General features: G+C 43.9%; 1 protein-coding gene across 6 annotated transcripts in view; it reads right to left on the bottom strand.

The window, feature by feature from the left end:
* Positions 1-23,561, bottom strand: part of FUT8 (fucosyltransferase 8) — a 510,310-nt gene extending 486,749 nt beyond the window's left edge. For 2 of the 6 annotated variants that reach the window (XM_030215544.1, XM_030215552.1), the window contains exons 1-2: positions 22,954-23,561; positions 22,681-22,779 (exon numbers count right to left, since the gene is read on the bottom strand). The gene's annotated coding sequence lies outside the window, so the exon portion shown is untranslated. Of the gene's footprint in view, positions 1-22,680; positions 22,780-22,921 lie in introns of all 6 variants that reach the window. The other 4 variants (XM_030215546.1, XM_030215545.1, XM_030215548.1 and 1 more) reach the window with 4 other exon arrangements.
* Positions 23,562-24,210: the final 649 nt, after the last annotated feature.

Genomic DNA, 24,210 nt, shown 5'->3' with positions numbered 1-24,210 from the left:
GGGGAATCCCATTGGGTCCGAATGAGGACGTGCATCGGTTCATAAATATAAAAGGACCGCGGCGGTGCTCTAGTGCCCGACATAATAGAAGCACTAACCGCGACTGGCACCGCGGGCTCCGGCGCTGACAAATTCAACACCTGCAATGCGTGTACAATAAAAGCATGCAACTCATCTCTTCTAAAGAGTCTAGCCGCAGTAGGGTCATCCCCGTCACCCGCGGGAAGTTCCCCCATCTTCCAGGGTCTCTGGGCAGGACTCTCCTGACCCCTGGTCACCCTCGAACTCCGAGTGCCTGATTCGTCCCCTGCAGGTTCCTCAAATTCCAAACGGGACCTTTTTGATGGTTTGGGAGTCACGTCAGCGCAAGCAGCCACAGGAGCCCCTAAAATGGCTGCCAAAGGGAGAGCGCCCTCAGAACGTAATAAAAACGTGTTGTGCATAAGAAACACAAATTCTGGGGAAAACCCCCGCATCCCCGATTGCTCTGGGAGAGAAACCACGCCGGCATCGCCAGACGCGGCTACCGCTGGACTCGCTGCTACAATTTCCTGAACTTGCGTTCCCAGCGAGAAAATGGCGCCGGCGGAGGCACGCGCTGACCCAGGCTTACATTTTCCCGCCAAGACTGAATCGCTGCCATCAGGCGTCTCGGAGCCTAACACGCGGTTTCCGTGTTCCGACTCACGCTTGCCCAACATCGCAGAACGGGCCTCACAGACCCCTGACGCCGACCTCCGTGCCCTGCAGCGCGAACAGCGCTTGACCACTTCCGACGGAACTGACATGGCAAAAGAGCCTTACCTCCTCAGTCACAGCCCTGCTCACGTTCCAAAAAACTCTGAACGTAAAACTGTCCAGCCTCAGAGCTGCAAATTTAGACCGTGTTGTGGAGACGTTCCGATCGATTTTTCTTTTGTTTTGTTAAAGAGGCAGGAGACCACTACAGGCAATTACAGGAAATTGCTCAGGCTGACAGGAGGAGAAGGGTAGGGACCTGGCACCACCAGGTATATCCCAAATGTGCTCCAGCACCTCAACCCCACCAGAAGCTCTACACACCCGTGGGAATGGGATAGGAGCCTCAGATCACAGAGCTGCACAGTATGCTCCCTACTACCTGCTAGATAGAGAGAATACTGAAGGGAGGAGGGCTGCACATGCTCTCTAGAGACAAACTTCTGAGTTCTCTCTATCTAACCTGCTAGAGGAGGGGCATAACCCACAAGTCTCTGGATTGATCTGAGGACGCTATGGAATAAGGCTTTAATCGTTTTAGTTTCCAGAGAGAGAAGAATATTTTCTTGGTGGTTGAGTTGGTATGATCCAACAGTGTTAAGTTCCGGTCAACAATGACTCCTAGTATTCGTAGACTCTCAGAGATGGGCAGGGTAAGGACAGGTGTGTTTAAGGTAGCAGGTCTGAATCTGTTAAAGGGAGAGGAAAGGAAAAGGCAATGAGTTTTCTCTGTATTAAGCTTTAATTTTAATGAGTTAGCCCAAATGAGCATGGTGTTTATCCCAAGGCTGATTTCATTAGTTATTTCGGTGAAAATTGTCCAAAAAGGGATGTAGATAGTGACATCAACTGCATACTTAACTTAGACGGAGGCAGCGTCTGCCGACCAACCTATCAACCAAAGAGTTCGGCGAGTCACTACTCCCAAGGCCATAGATTTGGAGGAAGCTCTCAACAAATCGTACAAGGTATCAGCTAAAAAAGCCAAACCCATCTCAATCTTGGCTACCTCCGCATCTACGGAGGATAAGTCGTCTGAATCCCTGTCCAGAACCTGCTCAACCGTGCAGAAACAGGCCCTAGACACCAAAGACCCGCAAACTGCTGATTGAACTGCCAAGTAAGAAACATCAAAGCTACTCCTCAAAAGAGAATCTACCCGATGATCCTGCACACCCCTAAGTGTTGTACCACCATCAACGGGGACCGTGTTCCGTTTGGTGACCGCTGAGGCTACAGCATCCACCACAGGAATCTTAAGAAGGGACTTGTCCACCTCTGGAACAGGATAAAGCCGCACTATAGATCTCGCCAAACGAAAAGGAGAATCAGGGGCATCCCACTGCGCCTGGATGACATCCCTTATATCCTGGTGCATAGGGAAGTCTTCCCCACGCGCTTAATGCCCTTGGCCAAGAGATCCACCTTACGTTACCCCAGGAACTGCAGCCTGCTCCTCCTCAAAATGAAGGGTAGAAGCCACCAAGGAAATTAATTCCTGAAAATCCACTTTATGGAATATCAGTACGACCGAGGGGTCCTCCCCCACAGGAAGGGAATCTACCCCTGGCTCAGGAGAGAGATGATCCTCTACCTGCTGAGAGTCCAAATCTTCCACTTCATCCAAAACAGGCAAATCTAATCCTGTATCAGATAGTTGCTCCTCGGGGAGATCCCAAGACCCCTGATGTCACGTTTTCCAAAAGCAGGAACTAGGTTTGTGAGCCCTTGGGCCACTGCCGAGGAGCGGCAGTGACAGGCAACACCACCCCACACAGGCATAAGGCAGAACTCTGACAGGGCCAGCTAGTCTTCACCTGCACTTGACCACCGTTCCTCAGGAGTTGAGCCCCTGGGTGCAGGTGGCCGGCAGGACTTACCGGACAGGGTCGGAACTGGATACCAGCAGGATACACACAGGGACTAGAAAACACAAGGAGGCTAGACAGAATACTAGACTAGGACTCTCAGACAGACAAGGGACAGAACTGAAAGCTGCAAGCAGTCACTGAAACAGGGAACAAACACTGGTAGACAAGAGACAGAACTAAAAGCTGCCAGGGAGCCACTGAACAAGGAACACAGACAACCTAGAACTAGACAAAGACGTACAAACAAGAAACAAGACTGGGAAACAAGCAATACAGTACAAGAAGCTACACAAAGACTAAACTAGAATCAGGCAAGAATACAGAATATAAACTGGACTAGGCAGAAATGCAGCAAGCACCAACAAACCAGGGCCTTAGGCGATGCAAAGGCAAAGCAGAGAGTTTCCAAATGGCTAATAAGCCCAGCAGCAGCTGAGATTCAGCTGCAGCAATCACCAGGCAGTTACGGGTGCTGTGCAGGCTCAAACAAGACAAGCAAGTTTGGCAGGCCGGAAGATCCAGACTGGGCTGAAGATTGGAACGGGAAACAGCACACAGACAATGCAATGCAGCCACCAGGGGGGCGAGATGACTTACAAGCGCCAGAGGAGCCTACCCCCCCTGACGCTGGCAAACTAAGCACCACCGCAGCTTCTCTGCCATTCTCGTCCCGCTTTTATTTTTTTTTAAGTAAGCACAACGCCAAGCACTCCCGCCGACACAGCTGTCCTGACAAAAAAACGACGAAGCTGATCTGTTCGTTCGCGTCGCGGGGCTAAAGGCTGCTTTTTTTGTTGTTGTTTTTAAATACACAGTAGCTGCCTCTCCCTAAGCTGAAACAACCTTCTTCCGAAGGGGTAAAGCTGTTCCGTGCTGACAGAAGCAGCCCAGAACAGCGGGAGCAAAAGGAGGGAGAAAAAGAGGGGGAGGGACCCTTTACCCCCCCCCCCCCCCCCAAAATATACACCCCAGAACACAAGAGACCTGGTGCACAGAAGAAGAAAATCCTTTTTCTGAATAGCCAAGAGAAAGAAATAAGAGAGGAGACAAAGGGCTCACCTTCTTCCACCTGCTGGAGACCAAGATTACTGAGTCTAGGGTCACATGGCCATGGCTTCTATTGGTTCCTAGAGTCAGAACTTCTCAGTCTCCACATATTATCACAGAGTGGGTGAAATCATCCTGGTGTGGATGGTGCCTAGTTTCTAAAGCTTCTAGAAGCTTTGGCAGCCCCAAATGTGCATACACAGCCCTCCTTTACCGGCTAACAGTCACATGTGCTTCTATGCCTTAGACCCACAATATACAATGAAGCCTCGGTTTTCGTCGATAATCTGAAAATAATCGGCGAAAACCGAAACCGACAAAAACAGAGGCAATAAGAACGCAATGAGAAACAACGCAGTGTGGGACACGACGAAATTCTTATATGCAATCTGTTGTCTGAGAGCAGGCAGTGATCACACAACGAGAAACAACACCCCAGAATGCCCCAAACGAACGCCGCAGGAGAACGCAAAATTAGCAGCGTGGGCACGCCGGCGAAATCAGAAGCAACCAACGAAAACCGAGACAAATTTTTCACTAATAAATTTGACGAAAACCGAAAACGACGAAATCCAAAGTCAACGAAAGCCGAGGTTTCACTGTACCAATAAGTGAATGACTATGTAATGCACTAGATTTTCAAATGTACGTGTGCTATTTTGCGCCTGCTTAACCATCTGCAGAGACAGCAGGAGCAAAATGTCAACACTTATAGCATGTGTACTTTTTAGGCACTAATTTCCAAAATAGGGAAGCTAATTTTTCCCACAGAAAAAACTGGCTGCAATATACATTAGATGAGTCCATAGCCCTTGTAGCATTTCCTAAATTTATTTTAAAAATGTCTTATTCTAAACTACCCCAAAATAATAAAACAGTCACGGATATGATCTGCTATCTTCAGAGTTCTTCAAACTCTGAATTTCCTGTAGCTTATCTGTACACTAATCCTCAGTGACCAGTAGAATTTGAGGCTTCAGCTATCAAATGCATAAATTCTCCACAACATTATATGGAAGTTCGGAATCGAGATATCTGCATGTTAACTTAAAAATCACACATGAATTTAAGTAATAATGCACTTCACTAGCACTGCTATGATTACTATTCAAGTAATTGATTCCTAAAGCTATCTTAGATATGCATTGATTCAATATACTTGAAACTCACTGAATAAATGAGTATGAAAACCAAAATGACTTATTTTGCTATCCACAAGCTTAACTTCCATTTTTATTCAACAAAAACAAACATTAAAAACTAGAGGGGGAGACTTCCAGTGGAGCTGCCAGTCAAGATGGCCGCCGCACAGTAAGCTCCTGCTGGCGAAGATCGGGGATCCCACCAGAACACGAGTTTTCGCCCCCGAAACACAGCGGATCTGTTGCCTCTTGTTTAGGAAGGACTCCCAATCCCGAATGAGCACCGCGAATCCAGATCCGTGCAGACGGCACGGTGTAATTCAGCGAACTCGCACGCACCCGGCACCCGTAAAGAGCCACGATCAGCAAGAGCCGGAGAGTGCCCTAAGACGGAGATCAGCCACAGGCCCGAAGTTGGCGGGGAACCAGAACACAGGTTGGAAATTGTATTGGCGGGACCTAGAGCGGAAGATTAGAACTGGCGATCCGAGCAGACGGAAGGTATGGAGGAAGGCGGGAGAGAGAGCAGGACACGAGGAGCAGGGGGCGTATAAGTACAGCCTGAAAGACTGATAGTGGACACGAGGCATTTGCAGATGGGGAAACAAACAAAAAGGCCTCAGTCACCGCATCTATGGGAAAATTAGGTTCTTACCTTGGTAATTTTCTTTCCTTTAGTCATAGCAGATGAAGCCATTACGTATGGGTTGTGTCCATCAACCAGCAGGGGGAGATAGAGAGCACTCAACTTTTCACAGTGCCTCATGGCCAGCCAGCTCAACTGCCTCTTCAGTATTTGAAGCTTCCAAAGCAGTATGGCAAACCGCAATAGGAATAACATGAACTTTCCTCACAGCGAACGATGGCCCCTTAACAAGGGCATGAACTCAAAAGGAGGGAATGAACACATCCTCCTGGAGGGAATAAACTCATCCTCCAAAACATAAACTGGAGGGAATGGACTCATCCTCCTATAAGTGAACATGAATCCTGAAGACTGTTTTCCAACTTTCTCCCAAGGAAGGAACTTCAGGAAACAAGAACAGAACCTGAAACAGATTCACAGCATACAGACAATCATATAGGGAGGGCTCATGGCTTCATCTGCTATGACTAAAGGAAAGAAAATTACCAAGGTAAGAACCTAATTTTCCCTTCCTTGTCATCAAGCAGATGAAGCCATTACGTATGGGATGTAACAAAGCAATCCCTATATAGGGTGGGAACAGGTCACACCACGCGCTAGCATTTGTGCTCCAAAACGCGCATCCCTCCTAGCAGCCACATCCAGCCTGTAATGTCGGGCAAAAGAAAGCTTAGAAGCCCATGTTGCTGCACTGCATATCTCTTGACGAGAGAGTGCTCCAGTTTCAGCCCAAGAGGAAGAAATCGCTCTGGTAGAATGCGCCTTAAAGGCTACAGGCGGAGACCGGTGGGCAAGCAGATAAGCTGAAAAGATAGTTTCTTTGAGCCAGCGGGCAATAGTGGCTTTAGACGCTCGAGACCCTCTGCGAGGACCTGATAGCAAAACAAACAGATGATCATAGATCCTGAAAAAGATAGTAACTCGCAGATACTGCAGCAGAGTCCTGCGCACATCCAACAGTTGCAACTGCCCAAAAGATTCTGGAAACTCCTCTTTATCAAAGGAGGGCAAGAAAATAGGCTGGTTTAGGTGAAACGCTGAAACCACCTTAGGAATGAAGGAAGGCACGGTCCGAACCGTGACCCCAGACTCTGAGAATTGCAGAAATGGGTCTCTACAGGACAGCGCCTGGAGCTCTGACACCCCTCTCACCGAAGTAATGGCCACAAGAAAAACAGCCTTTAGTGTCAAATTTTTCTCCGATGCTCGCCGAAGCGGCTCAAAAGGAGAAGCCTGCAGGGCCTTCAAAACTAGCCCCAGGTTCCAAACTGGACATGGTGCTCGCACCGAAGGCCGGAGCCGAAGCACCCCACTAAGAAACCATGCCACATCTGGATGAACAGCTAAAGACATGCCTTCAACCTTACCATGAAGGGAGGCCAACGCTGCCACTTGCACCCGCAGGGAATTAAAGGCCAAGCCTATTTGTACACCATCCTGCAAAAAGTCCAGAATCGGCGAGACAGGAGCCCGCATGGGTGTGATCGCTTTTGAAGCACACCAAGACTCAAACTGGCGCCAAATCCTGGCATAAGCCACGGAAGTTGAACGCTTGCGGGCCTGCAGGAGAGTGGAAATGACTGTGTTTGAATAGCCTTTGCCCCTCAATTGCGCCCTCTCAATCGCCATGCCATAAGACCAAAGCGGCAGGCGTCCTCCATGGCTACCGGGCCCTGTGACAACAGGTTCGGTACCAGAGGTAAAGGAAGGGGAGCCTCCACTAGCATCTGTCGGAGGTCCGCATACCAAGGCCTCCTGGGCCAATCCGGGGTGATGAGGACCTCTTCTCCTGGGTGCAGCCGAATCCGCAGGAGCACGCGCCCTATCAAGGGCCACGAAGGGAACACATATAGTAGGCCCGGAGGCCAGAGATGAGTCAAGGCATCCAACCCTGCCGAGCAAGGATCTCTCCGTCTGCTGAAGAAGCACGGGACTTTGGCATTTGAACTTGTCGCCATAAGATCCATCACATCTGCAGGAATACTTCGTCTGCTAGTTCCCATTCTGCTGGATCGATCTGATGCCTGCTTAAATAATCGGCTTGCACGTTGCTCTGACCTGCAATGTGAGCTGCCGACAGAAATTGAAGATGCAGCTCGGCCCAGTGGCAGGGAAAGGGCTAACCTATGTGCTTTTAAAGTGAAGCTGCTATAGCCTCTAACACCCCGGCTAACAACTGGCAAGCCAGGAGCCACCCCCAGGCAGATTTTTTAAAGAGCTTGATCAAGCTGCAACCACCCTGCTTGGGGAGATACAGAATACTGAAGAGGCAGTGGAGCTAGCTGACCATGTGGCACTGTGAAATTTGAGTGCTCTCTATCTCTCCCTGCTGGTTGATGGACACAACCCATACGTAATGGCTTCATCTGCTTGATGACAAGGAAAGGGAAATGTTTTGCTGGTTATTTTTCAAAATGCTGTCAATTGTTTTTGGTATAGTAAGATACCTAACAGATATTAGTAGTTTATTTCCACACATTTTATTACGTTTACATTTAACTTAACAGCTTTAGCAATAAGTCAAATCTCAGGATGCATAACATATCAAGTGCAAATCTCTAAGGCCCCGATGCTCAGAACTACAGCGCTGTTCCGAATAGTGCCGTAAAAATAATGCCGGAACGACCTAATGCTCAATGCTAATGAGAGGCAAATATAGGCATGCTCATAGCGTTTGAGTATTAAGGAATTCTATGCTGAGGAATTTGGAATGGTGGCCTATGGTCAAATTAGATCGAATCGTCCACCACGGAAGAGAATTTCGAAATTCGGTGGACAGTTGGATTACATCCTCTAGATCCCTCACAGCTTGAAACCACTGGGAAGCTAGGGTCCATTGAGCTGATCTCATATGTAGACGTGCCATGGGCGTTACATGAACTGTGGAAGCCATGTGCCTCAGAAGTCTCAACATCTGCCGAGACGCTTGAACCATGGACACTAGGGACAGAAGGTTGTCCGCCCTTTCCTCGGGAAGATAAGCTCGAGCTGTATGAGTGTCCAGCAGAGCTTCAATGAATTCCAATTTTTGGACTGGGGTGAGATGGGACTTGGGATAACTGATGACGAACCCCAGTAGCTCCAGCATCCGAACAGTCATTCGCATGGACTCTTGAGCACCTTCCTTGGAGGTGCCCTTCACCAGCCTATTGTCGAGATAAGAAAACACATGCACTCCCAGTCTGCGTAGCGACGCTGAGACTACTGCTAGGCATTTGGTAAACACTCTGGGCGCAGACGCCAGGCCAAAAGGCAGTGCACGGTACTGAAAGTGCTGTGTTCCCAGCCAAAATTGAAGATACTTCCTGTGAGCTGGAAGTACCGAGATGTGTGTATAAGAATCCTTTTAAGTCCAGAGAGCATAGCCAATCATTTTCCTAAATCATGGGAAGAAGGGTGCCCAGGGAAACCATCCTGAACTTTTCTCGAAAAAGAAATTTGTTCAGGGCCCTTAGGTCTAGGATGGGACGCATCCCCCCCCCCCCCCCCCCCCCCCCGGTTTTCTTTTGCACAAGGAAGTATATGGAATAGAATCCCAGCCTTTCTTCCCCTGGTGGAACGGGTTCGACCGCTTGGGCCTGTAGAAGGGCGGAGAGTTCCTCTGCAAGTACCTGCTTGTGCTAAAAGCTGTAGGACTGAGCTCCCAGTGGGCAATTTGGAGGCTTGGATTCCAGATTGAGGGTTTTTCCTAACCGGACAATTTGAAGAACCCACCGGTCGGAGGTTATAAGAGGCCACCTTTGGTGAAAAAACATTAACCTCCCCCAACCGGCAAGTCGTCCGGTACGGACACGTTTACAGAGGCTATGCTGAACTGGAGCCAGTCAAAAGCCCATCCCTTGCTTTTGCTGGGGAGCCACAGTGGCCATAGGCGCACGCTGTTGACAAGAACGAGCTCGCTGGGACTAAGCCTGGGCAGCCTGCCAAGAAGCAGGATGTACCTACGCCTAGCAAAGGAATAGGGAGCACTCCTCTTCCCTCCAAAAAACCTCCCAGACGAGGAGGTAGTAGCAGTAGACGCCCAGCGGGAGAGAATCCATAGCATCATTGTGCTTCTTGATGGCGGTGCCGACTAAGCATCCTCCACCGACATCGAAGGGGAGTTGATCTGGACGAGGTCAGGGACCTCACCACAGGCGAAGGGCCAGATGCCGCTGAAGGTCAGTCCCGGGGGGCCTGCATAGCAGGAGGCCTCGAGGCAGGTGGAGACCCACTCGATGCCTCACTCCTCCCAGAGCGAATAGGTCTTTCAGCAGCCATTACCTCTGCTCTCTACGTCGATGCTTCCCTCGAAGTCGATGTTGACGCCGCAGACCTTGGCACCGATGTCGATGTCAAAGGACCAGACCGAGCCCCAAAAAGCTTTTCTCACTGGGCTTCTCTAGACGCTTGGGTCCGTTTCTTCATACGAAGACACAGACTACAAGCAGCTGGGCTATGTCAGTACCTGAGATGGTCCGGCTGCACCAAGTACAACGTTTGAAGCCGCTGGGTGTCTTCAATGACATAGAAGGAAAAATGGCTTTGGCGAAATCAAGAGACGTGATTGTGCCTGTTAAAAGTAAAAAGGGCACAAAAATAAGGGAACAAGCCAGCCGCGTGAATAACAAAGGAAACTTGTGGACAAAAGTAAACAACGGGAACCTTTTTTTTTAACTGTAGAATTGAAAATAAAATAAAGAAAAATAAGGCAAAAGTCACAAAATGAATGAAACTCTTTCCCAGGCCTGAGAGAAGCACAGAAAAACTCTACCGCACCTCAACGGAAAAAAGAAAACTGAGGAACGTGTTCACGCTACGGGCGGGAAATCGGTCCGCACATGCACGATGCATGCTGCTCATACGTGTTGGAATGTAATTGTATTTTACATGCATTGCCTGTCACCTATTATTTCTCTGTGATTACTCTGTGACCTCTGATGTGAATTACTTAGAGAGGTCACACTGCTATGCAACTTCCTGTTGGGGGTTAGATGCAGTAGATGCAGCAGATGCAGCACATGGAGCACATGGAGCTCATGATCTCTCCTAACCTGAGAGAATCTATGGTGGTGTGAGCATCCATTACCATCTAAGCATATGGAAGGAGCTGATAAGACAAATGTATAGTAATATGTATATATAAGCCTGTCTGATTATAATCTAACTACAAACTGTGAGTAAACAGATGTTTTGTTACTTCAACTTTAAAGTGACTCAGCAGTGAATTATTCTGGGGTGAATGAGAGAGAGATGAAGAAAGAAATTAACATTTCTAAAGCTGAAGCTGTGTGTACTAAAATCTGCTAATTATTTACTACAAATAATCCAACAAAAAGGGTTATGGGCCCAGGGCCAGGAATTGAAAAAGAAGAGAAATATTACCAGGCAGAAAAAAAGGCCACATTTTTCTCTTAAGTTTTAAAGGAAAGATTCAGTCTGTCTCTCTCTCCCCCCACACAGCAGACAGAAGGCTAAGAAAATGGCTGAGGGAAGAAATTCACCATTTTTCTATTCTCTCAAGGTGCCTAAATTAAATGAGTTTAATTATCAGCAGTGGGAACTAAGATTCATATGTCTCCTTCGAGCAAAAGGATTAAATATATGCTTAGACCAAGACAGAACAGCTGAAAATATGGCTGAATGGGACAATGCAAACTATTATGTGAAGTGCATGCTTTTGGAAGCTCTCTCAGAGAAACAAGCCATATTAGTGGAGGGAAAAGATACACCAAAGGACATTTTATATAAACTGAGAACTATGTATGCAACTACATATGCAAAGCAGCAACCAATTTGGTTGGCAGAGTTGAATGAAACCAAATTAAGGGATAAAAGTAAATGTAATGATCACATTATGCATCTTATGTCTTCATTTCAAAAGTTAGAACTTTCTGGAATTCCCATGTGTGATGCATTGAAAAGAGCATTTCTTTTTACCTCACTATCAAAGAAGTTTGATGTTTTTAGGTCTGTAAATGAGGCCATTGAAGGGCAATCTTTTGAACAGGCAACATCAAAACTAAGGCAGGAATGCATAATAAATGATTCTGAGGAGATGTGTTCTCAAAGCAAGTCAGAGAGAAATGAAACAAATTTCTTGGCAAAGAACAGAGGAAGGCGGAGCTATGGGAAAACTCCACCCAAGGGCAAGCTGATTTGCTACTCATGTGGAAAGGAGGGACATGTATCTAAATGGTGTAAGGAAACACAAAACACTCCCTCTAGCTCACCTAAGCCAATGGAACTAAAGAATTTTCAAACCAGGAAATGTATGAAGGACAAAGATAAACACAAGGGCTTTCTAATGGCAGAAAAATCTTTGACTATGGTAAATAATAATTCAAATGAAAGTACTTGGATTTTGGATTCGGGGAGCACATGCCATTTAACCAATTGTAAAGATTTCTTTCAGGAAATGTGTCCAGAGGAAGGTATTCTTAAAACTGCAAACGCAGGGACTGCTAAGATCCAAGCAAAAGGTATTGGATTCTTAAAATGCAAAGTGTCTAATGAAGTTAAAGAAATTCCTGTAAGTGATGTCTTGTATATTCCCCAAGCAGTTTGCAATATGCTTAGTGTATCTACATTAGATAAGAAGGGATTTGTGATTCATTTTGAAAACAGTAAGTGCACAATCTCTAAAAATGATGAAGTGTATGCTGAAGCTTTTATGCATAATGATGTTTATAAGCTGAACATTTCAGGTGAAGCCTCACATATGGCGCAAGTAAGGAAGAATGATGGAAAATGTAGTCTGGAAATCTGGCACCGCCGCCTGGGACATCGTGATTCTAAGGTGATCCAGGATCTTCACAGTGGGCAACTAGCCACCGGCATTCAGATAAGTGCAGATGCTGGTAAAATTGAGAAATGCATAGACTGTGTTACTCAAAAAGGTGTGAGACCCTCATTTCCTGCATACACAGGAAATAGGAGTAATAAAGTACTGGACTTAATACACAGTGACTTATGTGGACCGTTTAATATCCCATCATTGGGAAATAACAGATTTGTGCTAATATTCTTGGATGATTTCTCTAGATATTGTGTGGCCTATTTGCTGAAAGAAAAAAGTCAAGTCACAGACATGCTGAAGAAATACGTAGCCATGGTGAGCAATAAATTTGAAAGAAAACCAAAGGTTCTTCAGACCGACAATGGTGGTGAGTTCATTTCACAAAGCATGCGCACATTTCTAGAACAAGAAGGCATTCAACATATCACAACAGTAGCTTATACACCAGAGCAAAATTCTGTTGCAGAGAGAAAATTTAGGTCACTTGTGGAAATGACCAGATGTATGCTGTCAGATAGCAATCTCCCTAAAAGACTATGGGGGGAAGCCATTCTCACAGCAGTGTACCTACAAAACAGAATGCCAACTAAAGGCGCTCAGCGCACACCACATGAGACATGGCATGGTAGGAAGCCAAACCTGTCACACATAAGAACATTTGGAAGTACAGCATATGCTCATATACCAAAGCAAAGAAGGCATAAGCTGGATTCCACAACAGAAAGGGGCATTTTAGTTGGCTATACTCCAGGACACAAAGGATATAGAATTTTGAATCTGAAAACTGGCATTGTTGGCATAAGACATGTTACATATTTTGATGAAAACAAAAGGGTTGATAAAGGCTGGATTATCCCAGATGAGCCTTATCATCCAGAATATGAAACTAGAACCATAATAGACATGCCAGTGTATATAAATGCCATACCAAGGCAGATGTCTGAAAGCAACTCACCTGTATCTAACGAGGAACAGGCAGAGGAAGCAGACACAGAAAGGATCATTGAAGAAGACAGTACAGTTGGAGAAGGGGAATCAATTGGAGAAGAACTCTCAGATTTAGAGGATGCGGAAAGGTCAGACCAACCTGTTGTCAGACGCTCATCCAGGGAAAACAAAGGTGTTCCACCCCCAAGACTGTCTTACCTAACAAAGTCAGCAGAAGCTCAAGAGCCCTTAACATGGGATGAGATTGAGAAAATGTCAGCAGAAGAAGCTGCTGAATGGCATAAAGCTGCACAAGAAGAAATTGATGCATTGGATAAAAATAATACTTGGATTCTTACAAAATTACCTCCTGGCAAGAAAGCTATAGGATGCAAATGGGTATTCAAGTTAAAAAGGAATGCACAAGGAAAAGTGGAAAGGTATAAAGCCAGATTAGTGGCAAAGGGATATCTTCAAAAATATGGAGAAGATTTTGATGAAGTGTTTGCACCTGTAGTGAAACACACGACAATAAGAACACTTCTGAGCATTGCAGTCTCAAAAGGCATGCAAGTCAACCACATTGATGTGAAAACAGCGTTTCTTCATGGAGAAATAACTGAAGACTTGTACATGGAACAACCAACAGGTTTCATAAATACAAAACAAAGACAGCTAGTGTGTAAATTAAACAAAGGTCTTTATGGATTAAAGCAAAGTGCAAAATGTTGGAATGATAAATTGCATGAAATATTGACAAATTTAGGATTTAAGCAAGGTGAAGCAGATAAATGTTTGTACACTAGGTGCACAAATGGACAATATGCATACATTTTAGCTTTTGTTGATGATCTGCTCATTGCAAGCAAAAGTGAGCAAGAGTACAAGGACATTGTAAAGTGTTTAAACCTCAATGTTGAGATAAAAGAACTTGGTAATGTGTCATACTATCTTGGTATAGAAATTGAGAAACAAAATGATGGTTCTTATCTTCTAAGCCAGAAGCAGAAAATAAATGAGCTTATTGAAAGTTTAGGTATGCAAGATGCCCAAGTTGTAAGCACTCCCATGATCACTGATTTTCTGAAGGATGAAACAGTAAGAGAACCTTTACCAGATAACATCCAATATAGATCAGCCATAGGTAAGCTTTTATATCTAGCTACCACATACAGGGCTGATATAGCAAATGCAGTAGGAATTTTGAGCAGAAGGGTCAGCTCACCTACCAAATCAGATTGGACTGCAGTTAAAAGGATGGTAAGGTATTTAAAGGGTACCATTGATTGTAAATTAAAGATTTCAGCCAATAGTAATCCAAAACTAATATGTTACTGTGATTCAGATTGGGCAGGGGATCATTCTGATTATAAATCCACAAGTGGATATGTGTTTATGTATGGAAATGTACACATTTCATGGGCCAGTCATAAACAAAGTATTGTGAGTTTGTCTTCTACAGAAGCTGAATACGTGGCCGTATCGGAAGCGTGCAGAGAACTGATGTGGATTGAAAAACTTTTGCTGGATTTTGGAATAGCTGAAAAGAGACCAGTCCAGATAATGGAAGATAATCAGAGCTGCATCCGACTGTCACAGAATGACAAGGTTCAGTCACGCACCAAGCACATCGCAACGAAATACCACAACGTGCGAGAGTTGGCGAAAGAAGGGGTCATCAGTCTACACTATTGTCACACCAGTGAGATGACAGCTGACATCATGACCAAACCGTTACCCAGAGAACATTTTGTGAATCTGCGTATAAAGCTTGGACTTTGTATGAATAAATAATTGCATGACAGTTATGCATGAGAAGGGGTTTGTTGGAATGTAATTGTATTTTACATGCATTGCCTGTCACCTATTATTTCTCTGTGATTACTCTGTGACCTCTGATGTGAATTACTTAGAGAGGTCACACTGCTATGCAACTTCCTGTTGGGGGTTAGATGCAGTAGATGCAGCAGATGCAGCACATGGAGCACATGGAGCTCATGATCTCTCCTAACCTGAGAGAATCTATGGTGGTGTGAGCATCCATTACCATCTAAGCATATGGAAGGAGCTGATAAGACAAATGTATAGTAATATGTATATATAAGCCTGTCTGATTATAATCTAACTACAAACTGTGAGTAAACAGATGTTTTGTTACTTCAACTTTAAAGTGACTCAGCAGTGAATTATTCTGGGGTGAATGAGAGAGAGATGAAGAAAGAAATTAACATTTCTAAAGCTGAAGCTGTGTGTACTAAAATCTGCTAATTATTTACTACAAATAATCCAACAATACGCCAGAAGACTCTGGTACAACTTTTTTTATATTTTGTTTGCCGGTTCCTGGGCCGACGCGGACGTTGACCCACATGTGAGAACAAGCAGCCTGCTTGTCCTTGGAGAATACGAAATTACCTCATTTATATGAGCTTGACTACATTTGCATGCTTTCTGCACTAGTGCCTGGCGCGCAAGTTGTTTCCCGCACTAGATGTATATTCTGCGCAGTAGGTGCAGGTGCTAGTATGGCACTAATGGTCTCTAGCGCCCGCATTTACTTCCGAGCGTCAGGGCCCGAATAACGAAACCTGTTGCATTGTTTCAAAGTACCCCATTCACTTATCTTAAGATAGGTTCCTAATGCAACAAAGCTTTGAAAAGCTACACTCACAGAATTTCTACAGTTGTCCTCCAAATATCTCACTTGAACTACAACAGGCTATTTTAGAAGCAAATGTCTAGAATGAAAAATGATATCCTCACGTGACAGAAATCCACCATTTACAAATTTCCTCCTTGAAACATTTTGCATGGAACAAGGAAAGAAAGCTTCCAAGTTTCTTTGGCAGCTCACTGACAGAGTGTAGTTAGGTATGGGTCTCGAGTTCTCTACTCCCCAACCCAGTGAGGATTGAGGATGCTAACAAAGCAATGTTACCAGCCCAAGAGGGAAAGGGAGATGACAAATCAGAAAACAAAAAGAACAGAACTTGGGGCCCCTGAAATGCAGAATTGTAGGAGGGAGCACTAGCCCCTGGCCAAGTATCTTCACTGCAATTACTGGGATAAGCGAGTTGAGAGGGGGATATTTAAAAACAAAAAACAAATTTAAAAAAAAGTAGTTATGAGCGAAAGCCCAATTTATCTTTAAAACAAGTGTGGTACCAGATGATCCCGAGGGTGGCCTATGTAATGCCAATTTTTACAAAGGGTTCCAGAGGTGACATGGGAAATTATACACCAGTGAGCCTGATGTTGCTGCCAGGCAAAAATGGTAGAGACTATTAAAAAGATCAAAATTACTAAACATATGCATAGGCAAGGATTAATGAGACAAAGCCATCAAGGATTCAGTCAAGAGAAATACTGCCTTTATCTAATAAATATGTAGATAAAGGTGAGCCAGTTGATATTATGTATCTGGATTTTCAGAAGGCACTTGACAGAATACCTCAAAGGACTCCTATAGGAGGTAGTATCCTATTGTGGATTAAGAACTGGTTAAAAAATAGAAAACAGAGTAGGGTTAAATGGTCAACACTCTCAATGGAGAATGGTAAATAGCAGGGTTCCTCAGGGGTTTGTGCTGGGACCACTGCTTTTTAACATTTATAAATGATCTAGAAACGGGAACAATGGGTGAGGTGAGTAAACATGCTGACAACAAAATTATTCAAAGTTGTTAAATCACAAAAGGATTGTGAAAAACTGCAAGACAACCTCAAGAGACTGGACACCCAATGAAAAAAAAAGTGATGCAGGTGGGAAAGAAGAACCCAAACTATAGCTATGTCATGCAAGGTTCCGCATTAGGAGTCACCACCCAGGAAAAGGATCTAGGTGTCATTGTTGATGATAAGAACATAAGAATAGCCATACTGGGTCAAACTAATGGTCCACCTAGCCCTGTATCCTGCTTCCAACAGTGGCCAGTCCAGGTCACAAGTACCTGGCAGAAACCCAATTAGTAGCAGCATTCCATGCTACCAAGCAGTGGTTCCCCCATGTCCATTTCAATAACAAGACTATGGATTTTATTTTATTATTTATTGAATTTGTATCCCACATTATTCCACCTATTTGCAGGCTCAATGTGGCTTACAAAGACCTGTTATGGCGTCGCCATTCCAGGATGTCAGATACAATTGTTAATGCAAAAAGACTATAGATAGGAAAAGAGATCTAAGCAGATAGTTATAGAAAGATGACTTTCAGAGCTGGGTAGTTTGGCGAAGTGGTAAAGTTAAGCTAAGGGTTCTCTTTGTAGGCCTTGTTGAAGAGATACGTCTGCAGAGATTTAAGGAAGTTTGATGTTTCGTTAATTCAGGTCCGTTGGTAGTGCATTCCACATTTGCGTGCTCATGTAAGAGAAGGTAGTCGCATGTGTTAGCTTGTATTTTAGTCCTTTACAGCTGGGAAAGTGTAGATTAAGAAATTTGCAACATGATCTTTTGGCATTTCTGGGGGGCAGGTCTACGAGGTCCAGCATGTAAGCCGGGGCGTCTCCGTGTATGATTTTGTGTACAATTGTACAAATCTTGAACGTGATACGTTCCTTCAGTGGGAGCCAGTGGAGTTTCTCTCTTAGGGGTTTTGCACTTTCATATTTTGTTTTACCAAATATGAGTCTGGCGGCGGTATTTTGGGCTGTTTGGAGTTTCTTGATAGTCTGTTCTTTGCAGCCAGCGTATAGTGCGTTGCAATAACCCAGGTGACTTAGTACCATTGACTGTACCAGGCTACAGAAGATGAATCTCGGGAAGAAAGGTTTTACTCTTTTGAGTTTTCACATGGAGTGGAACATCTTTTTCGTTGTGTTCTTCACGTGGGTTTCGAGTGTGAGGTTTCGATCAATGGTGACTCCTAGAATTTTCAGATTATTTGAGACGGGAAGAGAAAAGTTTGGTGTGGTTATTGGGAAGAAGCTGTTTGTGTTATGTTGTGAGGTGTGTACCAGACATTGTGTTTTTTTTGCATTAAGTTTTAACTGGAATGCATCTGCCCAGGAGTGCATGATTTGGAGGCATAGGTTGATCTTGTTGGTGATTTCCTTTAGATCGTGTTTAAATGGGATGTAAATCGTGACATCATCTGCATATATGTAGGGGTTGAGGTTTTGGTTGGCTAGTAGCTTAGCTAAGGGTATCATCATTAGGTTGAAGAGGGTTGGTGAGAGGGGGGATCCTTGGGGAACTCCACATTCAGGGTCCATGGGGGCTGATATATCTTCGTTCGTTGTTACTTGGTAAAATCTTGTGGTCAGGAATCCTCTGAATCAGTTGAGAACTTTACCTCCATCTCCGAAGTATTCTAGTATGTGTAGTAATATTCCATGATTGACCATGTCGAAAGCACTGGACATGTCGAATTGTAGGAGGAGTATGTTACTGCCTGTTGCTATTTCTTGTTTAAATGAGTTCATTAGAGATACTAGTACAGTTTCAGTGCTGTGATTTGCCCGAAATCCTGATTGAGATTCATGCAGAGTTGAGTGTTTAGATAGTCAGTGAATTGCTTAGTCACTACGCCCTCCATGAGTTTGGTTATGAGCGGGATAGATGCTCCTGGGCGATAGTTGGTTAGGTTCATTGTGCTTTTCTTAGCATCTTTAGGTAGAGGAGTGAGTAGAATGTTTCCTTTATCCATGGGGAAGAGGCCATTTTGTAGCATATAGTTTAGGTGTTCCATGATGTCTGTTTTGAGTTGTTGAGGGGCGGATCTAATAAGGCTGGTAGGGCAGATGTCTAATTTGCATTGCGACTTGGCATATCTTCCGAGCGATTGCGAGATGATGTCAACTGAGAGTGTGTCAAAGTTGGTCCATGTTCGGTCTGCTGGGTATTCCCCGGGTGTGGGATCTAAACATTCAAGAAGGGTTGTATAATGTTATGTTGGTATCACAGTCACAGCTTTATAATTTTTTCTTTGAAGTAGTTCGCAAGGTTGGCAGCAGATGGGGAGTCTGTGTTGTTAGAAGTAACCGGTGTAGTATATTAGTTTGTTTACAAGTAGGAAGAGTTTGTGTGTATCCTTGTAGTGTGTTTCGATTTTGGTTTTGTAGTATGTTCTTTTAGTTTGTCTGATAGTGTATTTGTACTTTCTTTGTAGTTGCTTCCAGTCTTTTAAGTGTGGATTCGTTTTTTTTCTAGTTCCATGCTCGTTCTAATCTTCTGACTTGCGTTTTTAGCTCTTTCAGTTCTTCATTAAACTATGGTATTGAGTTATTTCTATGTGAGGTTCTGGTTTGAAGCGGTGCTATGTTGTCTAGCACTATTCTGCATCTGTTGTCCTCCAGGAACTTGTCCAAACCTTTGTTAAACCCAGAATATACTAACTGCTAATACCACATCCTCCGAAAAGAGTTCCAGAGCTTAAACTATTCTTTGAGTGAAAAAATAATTCCTTCTATTTGTTTTAAAATTATTTCCATGTAATTTCATTGAGTGTCCCCTGGTCTTTGTACTTTTTGAAACAGTAAAATAATCGATTAACTTCTACCCATTCTACACCACTCAAGATTTTATAAACCTCAATCATATCCCTCCTTCAGCCATCTCTTTTCCAAGCTGATGAGCCTTAACCTCATTAGCCTTTCCTCATATGGGAGGAGTTCCATCCCTTTATTTTGATCGCTCTTCTTTAAACCTTTTCTAATTCAGCTATATCTTTTTGAGATTGGGCGACAAGAATTTAACACAATACTCAAGGTGATGTCGCACCATGGAGCAATACAGAGACATTATGATAGTCTTGGTCTTATTTTGAAACCCTTTCCTAATACTTCCTAGCATCCTGTTTGCTTTTTTGGCCGCCACTGCACACTGGGCAGAAGATTTCAATTTATTGTCTACAATGGCACCTAGATCTTTTTGAAACCCTCTTCTCAGGGTGCAGCAGCGACTATTAAAGCAAAGACAACATTAGCAATTATTAGGAAAGGAATAGAAAACAAAACTGAGATTATAATGCCTTTATATGTCATGGTGCATCTGCACCTTGAATAGTGTGTAATTCTGGTCATCAAATCTCAAAAAATAGAGAATGAAATTAGAAAAAGGTACAGAGAAGGGCAAAGAAAACAATGAAGGGGATGGGACGTCTTCCCTATGAGGAAAGGCTAAAAAGGCCAGGGTTCCTCAGCTTGGAGAGATGGCCAACGGGAGATATGATAGAGGTCTATAAAATACTAAATGGACTGAACAGGTAGATGTGAATCACTTGTTTATTGGAAAGAAATACAAGGACTAGGAGGCAAGCAATGAAGCTACTAAATAGTAAAGTAAATAAATAAATAAATAAAAACTCAAGAAAATATATTTCTTCACTCACATGTAATTAAACTCTGGTAATGTGATAAAAGCAGTTAGTTTAGCAAGGTTTAAAGACGGTTTGGACATTTTCTTCAAAGAAAATTCCATAATTTAATTCTGGCATTTATAATCCGCTTAAGCATCAAGTTCAAGGTAGAGAAAAATCACACATTATAAGCAGGTATTTTCTCTGTCCCTCGAGAGCTCATAATCTCAGTTTTTGTATCTGAGACAAGGGAGGGTTAGGTGACTTGCCCAAGTTCACAAGGAGCTACAGTGGGAATCGAACCCAGGATGTCAGGATCAACGCCCGCTACACTAAACATTGGGCCACGCCTCCAAATAAGCCATTATTAAGATCGACTTGGATAAATTCACCATTTATTTCCAAGATAAGTAGCATAAAGTCTGTTTTGTCCTCTTTTGGGAATTTTCCAGGTATTTGAATCTGGACTGGACACTTTTGGAAACAAGATACTGCGCTTGATGGACCTTCGGCCTGTCCCAGTATAGCAACGCTTATGTTCTTATACTATAGGCCCATGGTGAATGGTTCAGATAGAGTTGTAGAAACAGGAGTAAACTGCTAGGCCAAACAAAAATAAAGCTCTTTTAAGGATAAAATGCTTCCTATAAGTAACTGGAAGACACCCTCTAAAGATAATACATATTAAATGTGTAGGTTAGGCACTCAATGCAAAGAACTAACCAATTTTTACTCACAAAAGACAATTTTACTTCAGAAGTAGAAAAAAAATATGATTTAAACGGTAAATAGCAAAACTGTAGTAGACCCTCACAAACAGGAATTCTGGACACATATCATTGGGCATCATATTTATAAGTCTGGAGGTGACAAGTCAGAGTAACAGGAAATGGGACTGGAAGCTACTGGCTGCTTAAACACCATTTATTACATCAGTGAAAAGTGAACACAACTAGATTCAAATTAGGAAGTCATATACTGTTCTTTTAAATTTAAGAATTTAAAGTAATTTTAATGGAGTTTCTTCATCTCATCCAAGCCCTGTGTCATGACAGAATGATTTTTCCCCTTGTCAGGGTTTCCAGCCTCCCCCCACCATACCACTCAGAGCTGTGTAGAAGATGCTGCAATAGAGAAGAGGAGTAGATACCAAAAGCAATGAGTCATAACAACTGCAAGGAACGGCAAAAAGAAGACATAAGTCAAGATGGCCTAAAACAAAACATTAAATAGTAATACCAGCCTGAGTTCTTAAAGGTAAATGTATCATGCTCTTATTTACAGTCTGAGTTCAAGGGCCTCAGCTCAGCTAGGGCTGCAGGTATAGCAGAGATAACATGCACAGATCATTCCTTCTATTTACCTTTAAAACCTAACCTACTTAACAGTACATTTATTTACAAAAGAAGATATTTCCATCAGTTTTCAGAAAAATCAGCTCTCCCTACTGCAGCATTTTCCCCCACAATAATTCACATAACCATTCTAGTTCTCTGCGGGGGCACAAATTGTGTTTCTCTGGAACAGGGACACATCACTTAACATCCATGTGCCTCGTATCTTCATTTTGTAAATCCCTATGCTGATCTATATAGCAATACTATATATAGAGAGTCAGAACAATATAATATAATACTGAACAAAAGAGTGACAAAGCATCGCAATAGCACTGCCTAGCTGAAGATGATGGGGGACAGTTAATATTTGAGGGCATGGAGTTGGCAAGATAGAAGTGAAACAAGGGCCACAGAAGACGACTCTGGAGACTACCGGAACATCTCTAACTGTGGAGATCTGTAGGTGGCAGCACGCTAGCACGAGACTATAACTGCTCAGTTTGCAGGAAAAGCAAAAGCATGATGAGGCTAGTGCAGATGTTTCTTTCCACCTCTGAGGGAAGCAGGAAGAACAAGGAAACAGGAAAGTTAATCAGAAAGTTGAACTATAAAATAAAACACAAAACTGAAAGCACTCTTACTCCATACGTATTGCATCTCCAAATTTTACTGTAAAAAGTCTTAACACACATGCATGGAGGACATACCAGCTGGTTTTCTGTGGAAGCTGTCATGTTACGGCGGCTCACAAATACATACACCCAGGATATTGCTGAAATAATTTGTTGTCCGTTATCGGAATACAGAAACCAAAACGCCAACTGATTGGCGGAATACTCCAGTTTGTTATGTTGTATGAACATTATCGTATGATCAGAACATAGATTATTTACTATACCTTTTATGTTTATCTGTGGTAGGTACTGAAGGTCTCTATTAAAAAAGCGAGTCCAGAACAAACAAGAACATCAAGCATCCCGTGGACTTTACAAGTACCCTGGGGGGAGAAAAAAACCATTCACACAAAAACATCTTAAAATTATCCTGCTTAAAATAAAATAAAAATTATCCGTGCCTGGAGATTCACCACAGCTTGCTTTAAAAGTCTCTGATTTAAAAAAATAAAATGCTCCAGTAACCTTTGTAAGATGACTGACAAGAGCTGTTTTACCTCTCCAAGAACAACCTGCTGTTTATTTAATTTTGCTTCCAACTGATCAATCGCGTTTGATGCAACATCACTTGTCAAAGCGACAACGCTGTGAGGCGAGCGGAGCCGGAAACCTAGAGCTCTGCTCGAAATCAGATGCGATGCTCACTTCGGGGGCAGAATGCGAGTAGGGGAGCTGGAGGATGGGGAGGGGAGAAGCCGAGAGAACAAAAATATTTGTCAAATATATAAACAGTCCTCTCTCCCCCTAGCAAAACCACCCAGCTTTCCAGAAGAAACAGACAGCGCCGCCTCGAGCGTGGAGTTCCGTGAACAAGCAGCAACGGTCCGGGTACTACTGGTCAAAGATGCCCGTTGGCCCGCCCGTCCCAGCGCTGGACTCGGTAAGAACAGAAGCGGCGCCGACTATCGGCAGTGGATGAGGAAAAAACCAGGGAAAGCAGCAGTGTAAACCTGGACTTCAAAAAGAACTGGAGCAGCCACTAGGAACTCCCAACCAGGTACCGGCAATCCTCGGCCTCGGCTCTCTCAGCCCGGTGTTTCGTTCTCAGTTTGCGCGAGCCTTGACATCACCCGCGCAGGATAGGATAAGATAGAGGGGGTGGGGGGGTGGAACCAGGCGCGCACGCGCACCGCAGCTTCACAGAAAAGAAAAGGGGGTGAGAGGGAGAGCAGGGGGAAACGCAGCTTTTGATTGGCTGGGTTCGAAGAACATCGCCGCTAGCAAGATGCTTTGCGAAAACAGAGCAAAGAGGCGCTCGTCCTGCGGTCGCGCCTTTTTTTTGTACCGATTGGTTGTCAACTGTGGGGAATTTCTTGGATAGGACGAGGAAAGGAAGGAGGAGTCATGACACTGGAAAGGTGGGGATTCGAGAGGTGCCATAAGTGCCCTACGGCATAGGTCAAGTAGTTTAGGGTGCTTGTAGACTTTGTTTTTTAAAGGTTGGTGAAGAGTTTTAGTTATATAATCATTCTGAAATTAAGTAAATAGTGGTTCTTCGTGTCACTTCACTATTTTTGTGAAGTTAAATGTTAATTTTTTTGTGAACTGAGCTCTCTGTTATTTATGGTATAGTATAAGAATGTAAGAGTTAGTGTTCTGTGACTTGTGAGATTTCTTGTAACTAATGCAACTGGCATTGGACTGAAAGGAAAGATATAGTCTGCAGATCTATTTAGAAAACAATTATTGTACGCAACCACAATTTTCTGTCTATGTTCAAAATTAGGAGGATTCCAGAGTTCTCCAAAGACAAG

The sequence above is a fragment of the Microcaecilia unicolor genome, chromosome 9, assembly GCF_901765095.1.
Source record: "Microcaecilia unicolor chromosome 9, aMicUni1.1, whole genome shotgun sequence".
NCBI lineage: Eukaryota > Metazoa > Chordata > Amphibia > Gymnophiona > Siphonopidae > Microcaecilia > Microcaecilia unicolor.
Note: the sequence above shows the minus strand (reverse complement) of the source record. Positions and strands in the feature narration are given on the sequence as shown.